This window comes from Pinus tabuliformis, chromosome 7 (genome assembly GCF_031772625.1).
Source record: "Pinus tabuliformis cultivar Carrire ecotype Pingquan chromosome 7, CPIR1, whole genome shotgun sequence".
NCBI classification, from domain to species: Eukaryota; Viridiplantae; Streptophyta; class Pinopsida; order Pinales; family Pinaceae; genus Pinus; species Pinus tabuliformis.
Genome location: NC_142293.1, coordinates 1,934,200,368 through 1,934,220,167, shown reverse-complemented (window position 1 = coordinate 1,934,220,167; position 19,800 = coordinate 1,934,200,368).

Sequence of the window (19,800 nt, the reverse complement as noted above, 5' to 3'; positions counted from 1 at the left end):
CATCCAAAATTGGCCTAAACTAGACCATACTGATTGCTCCACTATTAGGGTGTGATGCATACTGACTTCTACACTAGCCAGGTGTGATGCATACTAATGAGGCCTTCTGTAGGGTGTGATGAGCGAGGATGGACAAATTTCTGAGACAATTTGCTAAGTGGATGCTCATGGAATCTTCTAGAAACTTCTCCTATGACACTTGCCTCTCTGAATTTGCCCAGGGATGAGTAAGAGATCCAAGAAATCTCCAAATGGAACCAAATGCAACAAGTGGAATGACACTAATCAAAAACCCAGAGATGACTCACACTCTTGCACACATTTATAAATGGATTCCTCATCTAAGAGATCTGGAGGTTGGAATATTGCAATTTTCAAGGAAGTGCTAATAGTTTTTATTTGAGAAAGAGCATTGTATTGTTGGTGTGATCTTGCTTTTCATGAGGTGAAGAGGGCTTTGATGCTAGGAGGATGATGCTGGATCAAACAACTTGGTTGTAATTCTCCCTTCTACTTAATAAAGTTCTTTGTGTTTTCTTCCATATAATTGTGCACTTCTGAATGTTATTATTTTTGAATGCCATTGTATGTTCACTACATTTTTGATTCTGTAATGCTTATGATATAATAGATCAAGATGCTTTGACCGTGTTTTGTTACTGTATTTCTACAGGTACTCTCCAAGCGCGATAAGTATGGAGAGGAGTTGCAAGCTCTGTCAAGGGGGAGAGAGATCAAACAAGGAGTTAAGCGGAAGATCCAGGTTGGTTCCTTTGTCTTTCTCTTATCTATTATACATAGAAGAAATCGCATATTGCTTTAAACTGTTGTTTCTAGGGTAGCTACCAAACCTAGAGGGCTAGTCGATCGAAAAGACACTAGTTTTCCCAGAAACAAAATGGAAACTCCACTAGGGATCGAATAGATGTTTGTTTATTGTTGTTGTTTGTTCTATAAACTATAGATAGAGCCTGAAGTCAGCCAGGTAGCTTTCGCATTGCTCTTGCTCTGCAATTGCATAGTAGATGAATGCTGCTTCAGTCAATCTTTGGTTTAGTTTATGAATTAAACATTTGACTTACAAGAATTCTAGATGCCCTTTTGGTAGCTCAGTAACCTCTCAAGATCATTCCTTTGTACTTTTCTCTTTACTGTCCATCATAGCTCAGCGTTACTCACTAAAATCAGCTGCAAATTTGAGCCAAAACCCACTTCAGTTGTGCTCCCTGGCCCATCGCACTGTCTCTCACTGTAAACCAGTATGCATCACACTTCCGAAGTGTAGCAGGTGCGATGCATCCATGTTTCTGTGAAGCCCAGGTGCAATGACTGACTGAACCTATTTCCATTCTTGAAATTTGGGGGTTTTGTTCTTGTTTTTAGTTCTGTTTAGTTGATTTGCTAATTATGAACAGTACCTCATTACTGAAGCCTTCTTGCATCACATAGATCAGCCTTCATTGATTAGGATTAGTAAATGTTTTTATGTATTTGTCCATCATTTACAATCCTTTGTCAAAAAGTTTCTTAAATTGATCTGTCGTTTTGGTACAAAAAGTGTCGTCACTGTCATTTTGTGTCAAAAAGAGAAGTGTCGAGGAGTCTTCCTTCCCTGGATAGTCGATTGAACTTTTTGTCATGTACTTGATTTGATTTGTTGATAATTGAATTGTCGAAAGCATTTTCCATTCGAAATTGAAAAGTGTCATTTAGTCTTCCTTTCTATTTTGAAAAAGAAATTGTTGAAAATGTCGTTTTGAGTAAAATATTTTAGATATTTGCTACACTTAGTTTTCCTTTTTGGAAATTTTCACATTAAGGGGAACGAAAAACAAATACATGCATTTGAATTTGCATTTAGTTTGTGTGCGAAAAATGATTTAGGAAAATGCATTAGTGTGTGCTCTTTGCTCTTTGTTTGAAAGAATCGTAATTTTCTTTCCCTAGTAGCTAGGATTTTCATTACTCAAAATAAACAACGATTATTTATCATTATAGATTGCGTTTTAGGAATTTCAAATCTACATCACGTGGTGAACCATTGAAAGGAAAACTTTTAAATAAGATCAACTCTAAAATAAATTTCAATGAACTTAACAATGATTTGGAACTTAATGCAACACATCTAGAGGTCTAGGCTAGAGACGTGTTTCGGCGTCATAAAAACTAGTAACTATCGTTTTCATCGAAGGTTGGGTGATTCCTCCTCTTTGATACGACAAGTGCTAGCACAGACTTGTGCTCCCTGTACCGTCGAGTATATATTGGGAGACCACAATAGGCTTATATCCTTTATCCATAGGAAGTCGTGTCTGCCGCCTTATTGATCGCAATGCACTGAACACAGCATTCAGGAAGATTGACTGCGATACGTAAGTCTTTGGTAGTTTCTCTTTAATTTATCACTAAGGTGTATATTACAGTTTTGTGATTGGTTTGGTAATCCCTCTATCTAGATTTTCTAGAGTAGTCACTTTCATTCCTTTTCGACTCTTTAAAAGAAAAGATCCATTTGAGCACTTGTCATTTCAATCTCACTAAAAATCAAATGGGACTAGAGTCATCTTTAGCTTTTTCTCGACTCTTAAAAATTGAAAAAGCAAAGTTGTGTCAAAGCATCATTATAATTTAATAGTGGAATAACATCCCTGTTCCTTCATTGATCTTAGGTTGAGATATATGGAGACAAATCCGAGATCCACCAATCAAGGAATCCCTTTTGAGGGGAATCCTATTCCTTTTTCTTCTTGGGAAAATATTGGTGCTCTGTATATGGCCACATTGTCCCTTCTAGGAATTACAATTGGCCTGCCAGTATGGCTATTCTCAACTTCTGTGGTTCAAAATACCATGATTCCTCAGCAATTGAATCAGCGTCCAGTTAATACAGAAGTTGACCCTTCACCTTCTTCTTTGTTTGTTTCTCCCTCCCCTTCTTCCTCTTCACTTGGTGAAAGTAGTGATGCTAGTAACCAGGTGACTAAGAAGAAGAAGAAAGGGAAGGAGAAGAAAAGGAAGTCAGTTTCACAAGGGGGCAGCCATGAATCATCTGGTGAAAATCCACACATTAAATCTCCTAAACCCAAATTTCCTTGCATAATTTGTAAAGGAGACCATTTTCATCGAGATTGTCCCTGCCTTCGTCGGATCTTGAGAGAATGGTCTCCCCATCCACACTGTCTGGTGTCATCAACCTCTGGTGATCATGTTGACAGCACACTATTAACTAGTAAAAATGAAGTTCATGGACAGAAAGAAAAGGTCAAAGTTCCATGTAGGTTATGTGAAGGGAATCATTCCCTTCCTTGTTGTCCTTTTTTGGATGAAGCCAAAAGAGTCTTGCATAACCATCCTGCTTCACCGCAATGACTTCCATCTGGATACAAGAAACTCTCCCCAAGTCCTCTACTAGTTGAAACTCCAACTGACTTAACTCAAACGTCAGTCAAAACACCTATCACTGAAAGTGAATCTTCTGAATCTATACCCGACGAAAGTCAACAGGTTGACGTGATAGTTGACCTAGTTTTACCTTCAAAAGATCATACCCTTCCCGAAGAGAGTAAGAATGATACCATTCAAATTCTTTTTGTTACTTCAGAGTCTGATGAATTTGGGGGAAATCCAACCGTTCCTTCACAACAGGAGGGAAACCCCCTAATTCTCGAAAATCAAGGGATTATTTCTCCCGTTTATCCGGTACCCCCTCCAAGTAGTCTATTCACTTCCTTTGAATAGAATCGACTAGCAAGATCCCACCTTCCTTCTTATGTACCATTCCAGATCATAGTACAAATTTACAAAATGATAGTGTCTGGCACTATCATAGATGAGGGTGCGTCAGTGAGTATCCTTTCCTCAACTGCTTGGAAAGTGCTTGGTTCACCATCGCTTATGCATATTACACAAAAATTTTCAGGCTTTAACAAAGGAACCAATCGACCATTAGGGATACTTCCTAAATTACCAATAACCTTGGGAAGGAAAACCGTTCACCTGAACATGATGGTAGTCCCAGGACCATTAGATTACAATCTACTCCTTGGATGTGACTATGTTTATAACATGGAAGCTATTGTTTCAACACTCTTTCGAGTGATGTGTTTCCCACATGAAGGCAAAATTGTCACTATTGACCAGCTTTCATTTCCTGGTTCAAGCACAACTCCAAGTCAACCATCATCTGTAAATGGTCCTTATACATTAGCGGTATCTCTTCAACCTTCATTCCATCCACCTGATTGCCAGGAGTAGTTTGGTGAATGTAACGAAGCTTAGGGGCATGCACCCTTGTCTATTTGGTGGACGAACCTAGCTGAAAAGATAGGTTTCCCTGTAGGTTATGTGATTGGTTTGAGACACCATTCACCTTTGTCTATTTGGCGGATGAATCCAAGGAAGTGTTTTGTCTATTCTGTGGACGAAACCATCCTGCCTAACATGGTTTCCCTGTAGGTTGTGTGATTGGTTTGAGACACCATTCACCTTTGTCTATTTGGTGGACAAAGCGAAGGAAGTGTTTCGTCTATTCTACGGGAAAAACCATCCTACCTAACCTCAATAGGTTTCCATAAGGGCTACTTGAGACTCTCCTTTTCATCATGCTGGGGGCATGCAAACTTTTTTCAATTTCCTTTTCTAGCTTTTTAGCTTTTCTAGCTTTTTTAGTTTTGTCGTTTAGAGCTTGCATAAAAAGAAAACTAAAAACTGAGCATATGTTATCACATGGTTCAATCTCGTTAAAAAATAAACCTACCACCGAGCATAGTTCCCCCCACGGTTCAAGCTCATTAAAAAATGAACCCACCTTCGGTAAATAACCTTTGAGCCTTGGTTGTGTTCCTGCCGTCACCTCCATTCTTTTGGCTGATCATACGCTTCCACTTGATTGTTTACCTGTTTTGAGGAACAGCTGCGACGAGTGGTTTTGTTAGCCAACCTCTTCACATTGCCATGTTTTGAGAAGTTCCAAGCTTACCCGGAACCAGTTGCTACCCTAGACACCACTCATTCCTCAAAAACGAGTCTCCTTTAAACTCTTTTCAGACTCGTTAAATATGAAAAGATTGTCGAGCAATTGGCCTTTCCAGCTCGTTAAAGTGATTGGAAGTGCCATCCCTCCTATATATTTTAATCTTTTTCGGACCTGAGGGATTATCTCACGAAAAAGTTCAACCGCTTGTCTTTTTTGGCTCGTCAAAGTGATCGAAAAGTCATCCCTTTCGTATTATCTTAGTCTTTTTTGGACCTAAGGGATTACGCTACGAAAAATAAATGTTGGAGCTTCCTTTTCGTCCCTTTTGAAACTCTCTAAACATGAAAAGGACCGAGTTATCCTTGTCGTTAAACTCATTAAAAAAATAGCAACAAACTCGTCCAGACGAGACAGAGTTTCCTTTTCGTCCTTTTTCAAACTCTCTAAACATGAAAAAGACCGAGTTATATTTTTCATTAAACTCGTTAAAACAATAGCGACAAACTTGTCCACCTAGACAAGAATGAGTTTCACTATCGCTAGACTCGTTAAAACATAGCGACAGGTTTTCCCGAAGGGCAAATTATAGAACAAGCATATGTTATCCTCCTCAAGCTTGACAAAAATAAAGAGGTACTGGTCAGCAATGACTAGGGAAAAAGGGAAGAAAACTTGAATAATTTTATGGTAGCAGGTCACTCTTGACATGAAACTTTCACTCCATCACCATGATTGAGTCGGGTTGGGTTGTTCTGTTCATTGGTCGTTTCACCATTGGTCTTTCACACCATCCATTTTTGGGGTTTATGCTACCAATCCGTCTCAGTGTCACCAATATGTTCAAGAGAAGTCATTCAGTTGAGAAACCACAATCCAGTTAATGCCTCATCCACTGCAATACCTTCACCCTCCATTTTTCATGACTGTCATTCCTAAACCTTGTGTTGTCAGATTGTTTTCACCTCCAGAAAATCATTTGCTTCGTTTCGTGTCATAGATGTGGGATACATTAAGGCCCTCCTACGACGAGTCACTTCTTGTCGACATCAACTCATTATCCAAGAAGTTGACTTAAAAACAACCCTTTCAGTACTTTGAAGCTTGCATGCCTCAATGGCAAGTTTCTCACTTCCGGCGGCAGGTTGACATCAATGGCCTTCGATCGAAAGATTTTGTGTGATGTTCGACATCAGATCATATATTCACACCACGTGAATTGTACTGTAGTACCTTGAGGGTCATTATCATTATCGGTGATTCCTCTCGCGTCTGTTAATAGCTCACATTATTGGTTGGTAATTAGGCGATGTCTTTCCATGTTCGACTTCAAAACATCTCTTCACATGGATTGACTTGTACATCGGGCGAAGATTGAACGAGTTTGAAGACCCTGGATCTAGTTTCATCTATCCGAGCTGCAATATATTCAGGGACATAAAGACATTGAATGTACACAGAAGCTGCACAGATGGTCATCCAAGCCAGGGATGATGACTCTACATTTGAAGAATCACCAGTATGCAACTGCAGATGATTATCTGTTCTATGTACATGAAATGAATTTATAAAGTTGAGCATGGGAATGCCCACCTTAGCTAGATCATGAAAATTATATTATGATGATGTATTGTATTGTATCTTATATAGGTCACCTTCCAGTTCGAAACCTCGTATCCTCATGATAAAGCATTTCACTCGACATAAAAGATAATTACGACTTCATGCTTTAGGGGGCAACTGTTATAGACATATTTGGGCACTTCAACCCTAATTTTATATAACGATAAACTAGGGATTTTTAACCCCTAAAAGAGTTGTTTCATACCCTAATGGATTATGGTCAACTAATTACATCATTCCCCCAAAGTTCCACCTGAAAACCATCTAGAATTGGCCTAAACTAGACCATACTGACTCCTTCAGTGTCAGGGTGCGATGCATACTGACTTCTACACTAGCTAGGTGCGATGCATACTGATGAGGCCTTCTGTAGGGTGCGATGAGCGAGGATGGAAAAATGTCTGAGACAGTTTTCTAAGTGGATGCTCATGGAATCTTCTAGAAACTTATCCTATGACACTTGCCTCTCTGAATTCGCCTAGGGATGAGTAAGAGATCCAAGAAATCTCCAAGTGGAACCAAATGCAACAAGTGGAGTGACACTAATAAAAAACCAGAGATGACTCACACCCTTGCACACATCTATAAATGGATCCCTCATCTAAGAGATCTAGAGGCTGGAATATTGTAATTTGCAAGGAAGTGTTGATAGTTTGTATTTGAGAAAGAGCATCGTATTGTTGGTGTGATCTTGCTTTTCATGAGGTGAAGAGGGCTTTGATGCTAGGAGGATGATGCTAGATTAGACAAATGGGTTGTAATTCTCTCTTCTACTTAATAAAGTTCTTTGAGTTTTCTTCCATATAATTGTGCACTTGTGAATGTTATTATTTGTAAATGCCATTGTATGTTCATTACATTTCTAATTTTGTAATGCTTATGATATAATAGATCAAGATGCTTTGACGGTGTTTTGTTACTGTGTTTCTACAGGTACTCTCCAAGCAGGATAAGTATGGAGAGGAGTTGCAAGCTCTGTCAAGGGGGAGAGAGATCAAGCAAGGAGTTAAGCAGAAGATCTAGGTTGGTTCCTTTGTCTTTCTCTTATCTATTATACATAGAAGAAATCGCAAATTGCTTTAAAATGTTGTTTCTAGGGTTGTTGCCAAACCTAGAGGACTAGTCGATCGAAAAGACACTAGTTTTCCCAGAAACAAGAAGGCATTCAAGTTGGAAAGAAAAATGGAAAACAAAATTATGGCAACAAGGAAGCTTACCACTCACAACTATAAGGATGCAAGTGTTGTTTCCCCCATCCATCCACAACCTACAAGGTTGACACCCCAACAATTGGAAGAAAAAAAAGCAAAAGGGCTTTGTTATAGTTGTGATAGCAAATACACTAAAGGTCATAAGTGTGCCGAGAAGGAATTATTTTACATAGATTGTGAAGAGGAGGAAGAAAAGGAACAAGAAACACCAAAAGAAGAGGATATACACCAGGTACAAATCCTAGAGAAAGAAGAAATGAATCCAACCATATCTTGTAATGCATTGGCTGGAATTACCACTCCTCAAACTATCAAGATAGAAGGACATATCAAGAAGAAAAAGGTAATAGTGTTTATTGATTCGGGAAGTACCCATAATTTTATTCATTGTAAGATAGCCAAGGAATTGAATTGCTTCTTATATCCAGCACCAGAGTGTCAAGTGATGGTTGCAAGTGGAGGAACCATAAATTGCTTTGGAAAGTGCCATAATATCAAGCTATCCATGGGAGAATATGTATTGAATAGCCCAATGCTTTCCATTCCAATGGGTGGTGCTAATGTTGTACTAGGAGTCCAATGGCTACAATCCTTGGGTACAATAGATTTTAATTTTCAAGAACTTTTCATGAAATTTTCTTCAGAAGGAAAGGAAGTTGAATTAAGAGGTATCGCATGGAAACCACGAAAGATAATTAGCTCTAATGGAATGACAAAGCTTCTAAGGAAATAACAATGGGGTGTAATTGCACAATTATGTTCGCTAGAGGTTCCCACATCAAAATCACCTATTTCTCCAGATCTCCAAAAATTCTTGGACAATCATTCCAAGGTATTTGAGACTCCCAAATGTATCGCACCTATTTGTGATCAGGATCATGTTATTCATTTGATTCCAGGAAGTGTTCCTCCGAACATCAGGCCTTACAGATATCCCTATGCCCAAAAAAGTGAAATTGAACGTATGGTTGCAGAAATGCGAGAGGCTAGTATAATGCAACCTAGTCAAAGTTCTTTCTCTGCTCCAGTAGTATTGGTGCACAAGAAGGATGGATCATGGCGCATGTGTCTGGATTATAGGGAGCTCAACAAACTCACTATTAAAGATAAATTTTCCATTCCTATAATTGATGAACTATTGGATGAATTGCATGGATTTATTTACTTCACCAAGTTGGATCTTCGTTTAGGATATCATCAAATCAGAATGAATACTAAAGACATTCCGAAAACAGCATTTAGAACTCATGAGGGTCATTATGAATTTTTGGTCATGCCTTTTGGCCTTACCAATGCACCTTCTACATTTCAAGGTTTGATGAATTCCAATTTCAAACCCTTCCTTAGAAATTTTGTGTTAGTATTTTTTGATGATATACGAATCTATAGCAAGTCTTGGAAGGATCGTGTTTAATACATTGACAGGGTTCTCAACCTATTGAAGGAGAAACAATTATATGCAAAAAGTTACAAATGTTTCTTTAGAGTACAAGAGGTGGAATATCTGGGTCATATTGTATCTCACGAAGGTGTTAAGGTAGACCCTAGCAAAATTAAAGCCATTAAGGAATGGAAAATCCCCACATCCATAAGGCATCTGCGAGGATTTCTCGAGTTGATAGGGTATTACCACAAGTTTGTTAAGAATTATTGGAGAATAGCAGCACGTCTAACAATATTATTGAAGAAAGATTCATTTTTATGGACTCCAGAAGCAACAAAGGCCTTTGAACATATTAAAGAGGCAATGTGCCAAGCACCGGTCTTAGCTACGCCAGACTTCAGAAAAACCTTTATGGTGGAATGTGATGCACCAGGAAATGGAATTGGTGATGTTTTAATGCAAGAAGAAAGACCCATTTCTTTCGAAAGTCATCCAATCAAGGGAAAGTATTTACACAAAGCTATTTACGAGAAGGAAATGTTGGCAATACTACATGCACTTAAGAAATGGCGACCATACCTAATGGGAAGACACTTCAAGGTAAAAACGGATCATGATAGTCTTAAATACTTTTTAGAAAAAATATTATCTTCAGAAGAGCAACAAAAATGGGTCACAAAGATGTTGGGTTATGACTTTAAAAGCATCTACAAAAAAGGGAAGAAAAATGTTGTGGCAGATGCACTCTCAAGAAAGGATGAGGATGTGGAAGCATTGCTTTGTGCCATATCTATTGTCCAACCAGATTGGATAAATGAGGCAAGGAATGAATGGAAGAATGACGAAGAAGTGGGGGAACTCATTCAAAAGTTACAACAAGATCCCAGTGCATCTGATACATTTAGCTGGAAAAATTATTCATTATGGTACAAATATCATTTATACCTATGTAAGAATTCCCAACTAAAACAAAATATTCTTCTGAAATTGCATGCCTCTCCCTTAGGAGGGTACTCAAGATTTTTAAAGACTTACCACAGGGTTAAGAAGGAATTTTTTTTAGATGGCCTTAAATCTGATATTCAAAATTTTGTGGCGGAATGTTTGGTTTACCAACAAAATAAAGTTGAAACAATTAAGACCCCAGGTCTACTACAACCTTTATCCATTCCAAGTCAACGTTGGGAGGAGGTTTCAATGGATTTTATCACAGGTTTACCCAAATTCAAAGGGAAGAGTGTCATCATGGTGGTGTTTGATAGACTTACCAAGTATGCACACTTTTGTGCATTATCTCATCCATTTAAAGCCAGTACAGTTTCTAATGCCTTTATGGAAACAATTCAAAAGCTACATACAAACCCAAAGATTATTGTAAGCGACAAAGATCCCATCTTCACTGGAAATTTTTGGACAGAATTATTTTCTTGTCTTGGTACTTAGTTAGCTCATAGTTCATCTTATCATCCTTAATCTAATGGGCAAACTGAGATAGTAAACAAATGTTTGGAAGGATATCTTCATTGCTTTTTATCTGATAAACAGACACATTGGGTCAAATGGTTGTCTCTCGCTGAATGGTGGTATAACACTTCCTTCCATACTTCAACAAAAATGACCCCATTTATGGCACTTTATGGATATCTCCCACCATCCATCACATCATATTTAAGAGAAAATTCTAAGGTTCAAGCAGTGGAAGATCACATCGAGAATCAACAACAAGTTCTCCAACTCCTAAAGGATAACCTCACCTTTGCGTAGAATAGAATGAAACGGAAGGCAGATCAACATCGCAGCGAAAGAAGTTTTGATGTAGGTGATTGGGTATTCCTACAGCTACAACCATATAAACAAATATCCCTCAAGCAAGCTAAGAAGGATAATTTATCACCAAATTACTATGGTCCATACAAGGTGTTGCAAAAGATAGGTACAATGGCATACAAATTAGAGCTTCCTGCAGCTTCCCGAGTGCACCTAGTTTTCCATGTTTCATGCTTAAAGAAGGTTATAGGTGACAAGATCACAATTCAAACAATATTGCTAGAACTTGACGAGGAAGGAAAGATCATATTGGAACCCGAAGCAGTTAAAGAAACTATTAGAAAATTATATATTACGGAGCAATGGAACACATAAAATATTGTGGAAATATAAACATAGAAACCACATAAAACAAGACAGACATAGATATACATGGTTCACCTAGTTTGGGCTACGTCCATCCCGAATAGCCTGTCCTTCCTTTCTATTATCCAGCAAAATGAAGAGACACAACCTACAGCAGATCCGCTGTAATATCCTCTGTTTTCTCTCACAGTCTCACCTCTCTGCTTCTCGCTCAGAGAATACACATCTATTACACAGCCTCAATACAATTCCCTCATATGAAAAGAGGGGTTGCCTTCTAGGGCAAAAAACCCTAAACTAAACATAAGTTCTACCATCAGATCATCGACCTAATGAACGGCCCAGATTGACTAGAAATTACTATACTTTTACAAGGCAATTTTACATCTATTTTTGGCTTCGGGAGCACTGCCCCCGAACCCCCGCTAGGGGACTGCTGGCCCCTAGTCCCCCTAGCCAGGAGGGATCGGCCCCCCCGCGTGGAGGGGTGTACAAACTTCCTGGGGTATACATCAGGCTAAAACAAAGACCTCTGAACAATCATGCTCAACATCCAATAGAAACAAGAACTCGACAGCTACAAAATCGATCAATTTCAAAGTATCTCATCAAGTGGAAGAACTTACCCGTTGAAGATTCCACATGGGAGGATGAGAATTTTTTACAGAATCATCCAAAACTACTCAAGCATTAAGGACACCACTTTTTTGAAGGAGATGGGCATGTTAGGTCCCTATAATACTAGTGATTACCCCATTACTTTTGTTATTATATCCCTTATTGTCATTGTTATGGCCCTATTGTCCCCATATTGTTATTATTGTGCACCCTAGAAGACCACTATTGTTATTTAAGTGGCCTTATATTATTATGGTTAGGTCAGCTTGGGTTATATGGTGACCCCTTAGACTCCTATATATAGAAAGGAGGTTTTGTCATTTGGATCATAAAAGACTTTTTCATTTATGTAATGTAAAGGAGGTTGACCCCTCGAAGAGTTTGAATTCTAAGGCATTCATCTATCTTTCTATATTTTTGTGAGCTGGTTTCATAACATTTTTCTGAAAACATCTTGTTCCTACCTTGGTCAACAATCAAAGGAAATTTGGAATCTTTCTCACCTTGCACTTTGTCTCTATGGTGATTTTTAGCTTCTTTTGCCTTGTACTTTAGTCGACTCTTGCCCAAGTTTCTTTGCCATTGTAATGTGCCTTTTGGAAACCAACAATGAACATTTGTGAAACCCATGCCTTCTTTGCCAAGCTGATTTGTCCTCTTGTCTTTGACCTTTGCAACTTCTTGCATCGACACCTTGTTTTCAACACCGCTCAACACCATTGTTAGCTGCTGCAAATGTTTTTCACCTTCTTTCAAAGGCAACCTGTTATCATTCTGAAACAACTCATTACAAATATAAACATTTTTATGAAAAGTATGATTAAAAACATCTATTTGTTTGATCATTAATAATGTCAAGGTCTGACTTGCATTCACTAGCCTCTTCATTTGCCCTGCATTAACTAAAGAAATATTTAGTTTGTTGCGATGAGCTCTCACAATATACTTTACCCCATCTTTAAGAAAATGATATTTGTGCTCATAGCGATGAAACATCGCTTTCCTGTCCTACAAATATGGACTTCCCAAGATAATTCCATAAATTTCAAGTGGAACCACGTCTAACTCAACTTCATCAGCAAAGTTTGCAGTAGTAGAAATCTAAAATTCATTTCCTTGAAACCTGTAAATTGGCATCCTTAACTATCCAACCCAAACGGTATGGTTTATGATGTGGTACAGTTTCAAGTTTAAGCTCTTTAACTAAGTCTTCTGAAATTAGGTTTGCTTGTGATCCATTATCAAAGAGTGCATCAATCTTGGTATGATTTGAGATTACTCTGACAGTGAACAACTCTTCCCTTTTGTCTTCATTTGGAATGTTGTTGTAACTATTTGAGGAACTAGTACTTTCAACATGTTGACATTTCAAACTCATAGCTGTAATTTTTGTCTCATCTTCTGAATTTGACCTTAAGTCTTTTTCAGCTATAGCAACAATTTTTCCCAAGTTCTATTTGGCTTTCAATCTATCTAGTTTTAATTCTGGATAAACTTGCCAACAATGGTCTTCATCATGGCTAGTCTTTGAACAGTTTTTGCATGTGAGTTTTTCCTTCTCTTTTTTTATTCTTGCATTCTTCTTTCCCTTCCATTTTCCTCCCTTCTCTTTTTCCTTACCCTCGCTTTCCCCTTTCTCTTCTATGTTTTGTTTTCCCCTTGCCTCAAGATGCGTGGGTTGCACACATACTTCATCTAAGTTGCTTGGGTTAAACATAAGGATAGTATGTTGCAAATAGGAATGTAAACCTACAATATATCTCGAGAGTGTGTCTTGTGAATTCAAGTTTACTCCCAACAATAAATCCCTTTTCCTAAACTCTTGAGTATAATCTTGAACTATTTGACCTTTAAGCTGCCTAAAATTATGCCAACTCGTAATGACTTTTTGCATATAGGCTAAAGGATAAAACTGTCTCTTAGTTGCAGAAACAAATTCAACCCAAGTAATGGATATCTTACCTTGGATTCTCATTTCCTCTTGAGTCTTTGCTTCCCACCAAACTAGTGCAGTTCCTTCTAGCCTCAGTGAAGCCAAATTGATCTTCATTTGATCCTCTTGAAGTTTATGAATTCTGCAGTATACCTCCAACTATCGAATCCAATTGTCCAAGTTTTCTTCATTCACTTCTCCATTGTACATGGGAAGTTCGAATTTTATGTCCAATTTCAATAATGGAGTTTTTACTTTTGGGGTATTGGAATGAGTATGGGTAGTGGTGGTAGTGGAAGATGATGTTGTGTGAGATGGTGAAGATGATGAGGATGGTGGAGATGGAGGTGGCTTTCCACCATTCCCTTTTGGAATCCTTCTTCTCATCTTTTTTATCCTCTAAGCTTCCTTCTCCATGTGGAGGTTTAGAACTCTCTCCAACTATTTTGGTGTTCCTCTCTTCATAGAGGACTTTAACCATCTCAGTCAAAGTATAGAAAGCTTTCTTGAATTCTTCCTCTTCTAAAGAGGGACCACTAGGATCTCTTTCTCTAGACATAATGGCTATGGATTCAGGCTCAGAAATTTGTACTGATGCTTGTACCTCTTCAATCACTTTAGCCTCTTGTGCAATCTATGCCTCTTCTATCTCAAATAATGGATATGGAACTTGAGCTGATCCAGGTGCTACCTTGAGTGGTCCTTTGGGTGAGGATGATGCTTTCTCAGCCTTCTTCCTTCTTGTCCTAATCTCAGGACTAGCTATCAGTAGCTTCCCTTCTCCTCTCTGCAACTTCAACCTTGTAATCATAACAACAATTGCAACTATTAAACCCTTCAAGAAAATCAAGCAAGCAACCTTGTGCTCTGATACCAACTTGATCTGAAATTGATTGCTAGTTAATGTTGTGCTAGTATCATTTCCAGATATAAAATTTTCTTTGCTTTGGTTTGCTTATCCATAAAGAGTTTATCCATGAGCATGTGATTGTCAATTCATCTAACTTGGTGAAATTTAGTGTTTTGCATGAACTTAAAAGCATGAATTTAAATGGCTGAACAACAACATATAAAAACACAGCAAGCAAAAATAACAGAGCTCAATACACAAATTTTTGTTGAAGGAGTTCACCCCTCCTGGGCTACATCTCCTTGGTCCAACTTCATAGTGTGGGCTTTTGTATTAGCTTCAATAGTGCTCAAATTGTTGTTACATGCATACAATGCTCTTAGAGCCTATTCCAGTGAGTTTAAAACATTCAAATCTATCAGAAATGACTATTTGTTTACTCAATTTGGTTACCAACTGCCCTAGGAATGACCTCCAACACCTGGTGGCTGTGGGCTTCAAAAATCTTCAAGTGACCAAAAAAAACCTATAGATGACCTCTTATACCTCTACAACTTGCTCCAATGAGTTCCTAGTATGCCACTTAGCCAAAAATGACTATTCATTTTTGAAATTTGGCTGAGAATTAAGTAAGTTATGGCTGAAACAACTTTTCCTACAAAACCTCCACTAAATCTTGAGAACTACCAGTTAAGTTCATCAAGTTTGGTGGAAATTATGGATTTGGTGGCTCCGCCATAATTTACGCCAACTTAATAAACAGATTAATTAAATTCTAATCATCATTAGGCCGCACTAATCATGCTTAGCGCTGGCCCCTAGCTCCTAGTTTCGACGCTTGGTCGCATGGGGTGGGGGTTGGCCCGTAGGGCTGGCTCCTACTACCCCGCCATTGGTCATAATTGAACGCTTAAATTAACGTGCACTACCACATTTTTCAAGTTCCCCACTCATGGTCCAATGATTAGGCCTTGGTATTAGGAGGGGGAGGTCATGGGTTCAAACCTGCAATCCGCCCATCCTATTTAATATATACAATATATAATATATTATAATTATATTATAATATATAATATATAATTTAAAATAAATCATATAATACATAAATCAAGATTTTCTAAGATTAAAGGTACAATCACTGGCCAGGCTTTTATGGAAGGCCTAAGTTATGATTTATTCATCAAACATGAGATAAATCATTTATTTCTGGTTAAACCAACTTTCCAATAACTTACACAACTTTTCCCACCTTTATTCATTTAGAATTGTGAATTTAACCAATTTTCTAATATATTTTTGGAAAGTTGGTTGAACCAGAAATAAATGATTTATCTCATGTTTGATTTATTGGCAACTTCACCTTCTCTGAGCCAAACTGGCGAATATGAAGATGACACTTGTCACAGTGTCACTGGCTGAAACTAGAGAATATTCTCTGCATGCTGACTGGGCATCCAGTCAACCTTGGTCAAACTTTGACGTTGACTTTGACTTCTTTTTTAACCAAACTTTCAGAAGCTCTAATTTTTGCATATGATGTTGGTTTTCTGAACCATTCACAGCGTTGGAATCTTGGCGATGAACTCTATCCAGTCATTTAGGTCTAAAGCAATTCTGAGTACTTTCATTTTTCAAGCTAAAATACTAATTCTTGATCATATGTATAGATGGAGGGGGGAGATGGAAGAATATTTATTGCATTAGATACATTGATTCCAGTTTAGATGGTGATTTCTAATCTTATTTCATTGCTTGCACTAGATGCATTGATTTTAGTTTAAATGGTGATTTATAATCCTATTTCATTACTTGTACTAGATGCATTTATTTTAGTGTAGATGTTGATTTCTAATCCTATTTGATTGCTTTCACTAGATGCATTGATTTCAATGTAGATGATTTCTAATCCTATTTGATTTCTTGTACTAGATGCATTGATTTCAATGTAGATGGTGATTTTTCTAATAATATTTGATTGATTGCACTAGATGCATTGATTTCAATTTAGATGTTGATTTCCAATAATATTTGATTGCTTGCACTAGATGCATTGATTTCAATGTAGATGATTTCTAATCCTATTTTATTGTTTGCACTAAATGCATCGATTTTGGTGTAGATGGTGATTTATAATCCTATTTGATTGCTTGCACTAGATGCATTGATTCCAATGTAGATGTCGGGTTATAATCCTATTTGCTTACTTGCACTAGATGCATTGCTTTCAGTGTAGATGTTTGTTTATAAACCTATTTGCTTACTTGCACTAGATGCATTGATTTAAGTGTAAATGTTGATTTCTAATCGTATTTGATTGCTTGCATTAGATGCATTAATTTTAGTGTAAATGTTGTTTTCTAATCTTATTTGATTTTTTACATTAAATGCATTGATTTCAGTGTAGATGTTGATTTCTGATTTGATGTAATTGGATGTATGATGGTACATTAATTTTAAAGTAATTGGATTAATATTGTGCATTGATTTCATTGTAAGCTTACAAAATTATTGACAATGTACATTGATTTTTGTGTTATAGTATTTCAACATATTAATATTGGAGAGAAAGAGAAACAGGGTATGATGTTTACTATAATATCTCGAACTAAAAAATTAAATGGTTTAAGATTTAACATGTTCTTTTCGTAGAATCAATATGAAAAAATGACAAAAGTAACAAGGTGACAATAAGAATAGTAGAAGAAAATAGTTTGAGATTAATCATAATGAAAGACTATTTGTAATTTACTATACTCTTATTATTCACATTTTCTATCATTCAATACTATTACATTGTCACTTTACATTCAAAATTTTTATTTCATCATTTTTCATCATTAAAGTTGTTCACAATATTTATCATCTCAACATACTGAGGTAATTGGGAAAATTTAAATTAAAATGACCAGACTAATCTGAGACATATTTAGCATATTTAAAATGATTATATTTAATATTAAATGATTTTACATATTATTGATAAAATCAATCATCTATTCGTTAGATTTTCTTTGGTTGCACATTACTAAAACCAAGCTTGATCCATCTTAACTCTGAATCTAACAAGCGCCGACAGGGATAAAATCTCTCGAAGTGCAAACCTTTCCTCAATTTTTGCACTTAAAAAGGAGTTTTTCATTTCAAGAGATTTGATCCCTCTCGATGCTTAATAGATCCGGAGTTAAGATGGATCTAGGCTGGTATTATTATTTTTTTTTAGGATAAACGAGATCTTGTTCCATTTTTTTAGCAACAAGAGATCTATCATGGAGTAAGTGTTTGGTATTATGATCCATTAATGCCTATATTTGTGTTTATAATTTATGGGGTTGCTCAAGTTATAAAGAATTAAGATTTAAGTTAGAGACATATATAGTTAAAATGACATTTTTCAAAGCATTTTTCTGGTTAATTTAATCAAAATCCACTAGAGTTTTTTCGGCGTTGAATTCATTTATGCATTCAAACATGTATTTTGAACAATGAAAAATCACAAATTTATCTTAGATTCTAGTGAAAAAAACTATTTTTTCTATTATAAATTAGAATATAACTTTAAAAAATATGTAACAAAATCTTTAATCATAAAAATTTATATCTCTTTTATCATAAAAATTTAAAAAAAATAAATAAAATTTATTTTTATTTTTTTTTTAACAAGGTCGGGTACTAATATATTATAAAACAACAGCGGAGGGACAAGGTCCCAGTACATGTGGAGAGGGTAAGATCGGTGAGGGAGGTGCAAAAGGGGAGCGCAGTCCCATCCTCCAAATCACTGGTCTTGCTTCTTAGAATTTGAAATACATAGTAACTATATTGTCGGACGAACTGTCCTAACAGTAAACAAAATTTACAGAGCATAGAAAATTTTCAAAGAGATCACCAAAACTGATTAACTGAATCCTCGGGGGGCTTGTCTTTCTTATTGCTGAGCTTGGTCGAGGCTTTGCCTTGCTCGCTTTGATTCAGTGTCTTTATGAAGCTCACCGCTTCTTCCAAATATTGACATTTTTCCTTGAGCCCTTCGAACTCAGCTTTCTGCTTTTCAAACTTTTTCTTCTTGGATTTGTTTTCATTTTCCATTTCAGCCCTGAGCTCGTTAAGAGTTTTGATGAAGCGCCCAATCATGAAGCAGTTTTCCCGGCAGAGCGCGCAGCTGTTGTTATTCTCAATCTGTTCCAAAGGATTACCAGACATATTGGTAACAGAGGAGATGCTCTCCTTATCCTTAATGTTGTTCTGAGGCTGAAGTCTTCTAAACGTGATTGGGTGGGAGGCAGCAGTTCTCAAGTTCTTGACCAAATTTTCTCCCTACTTCAAAAGCCTGTAGCTGCCTAAGGAGTGCTTGGTATTCAGGCCATTGCTAGAGTAGTGTTGAAGCTAATGCCTATGGGTGATGGAGCTTTTATGAGATGGAATGAGACAACGGAGGAAAGCCAACCCAAGGGAGTGATCACAAAATCTTCTGAAGCCCACAAATCCAATGAGAGTAGGGGAGAAGGAGTGACAGGGAGACTGAAAGAAGTTCTTGGAGCGAGTAGAGGAACTGAGCAAAGGTAGGAAATGAGGCTCGACTGAAGAGGCTTGAAACACCCTGTGCATAATACTATACGGAACCATAGGAACAAACGAGAAGTTAGCCGAAAATTTGCAAAACCAAAAGAAAAACAGTGTGAAGTTGCCTCTGCTGATGCACAGAAGGGAAGAGAGGAAGCTGACGTTACTCCCTGGAAACCACCTTTGACAATCACTGTGACCTGAAGAACTTCTACTAACGCTGCTGAGATGTGTCTTCTTGTGAGGAAACCTGATCCCGGGTTGGTTCTTATAATCCTTGATGTGGAGCTCCTCGTGAACAATCCTGGTAGTGATATCATAGCTATTCATGACTAAATGAGAACCCCTGCTCTTGAAGAGACATTTACCAACTGCTGTCATGTCTTGAGGACGAAAAATATTCGGCAGAAGGATACTTGGCCTGTAGTTCTGAATAGGGGAGATTTTCTGCTCAGCTCTAGGTGGATTATCTTTGCTTTTCATGTCAGACATGTGAGGGAGGATCACCTTCTGAGT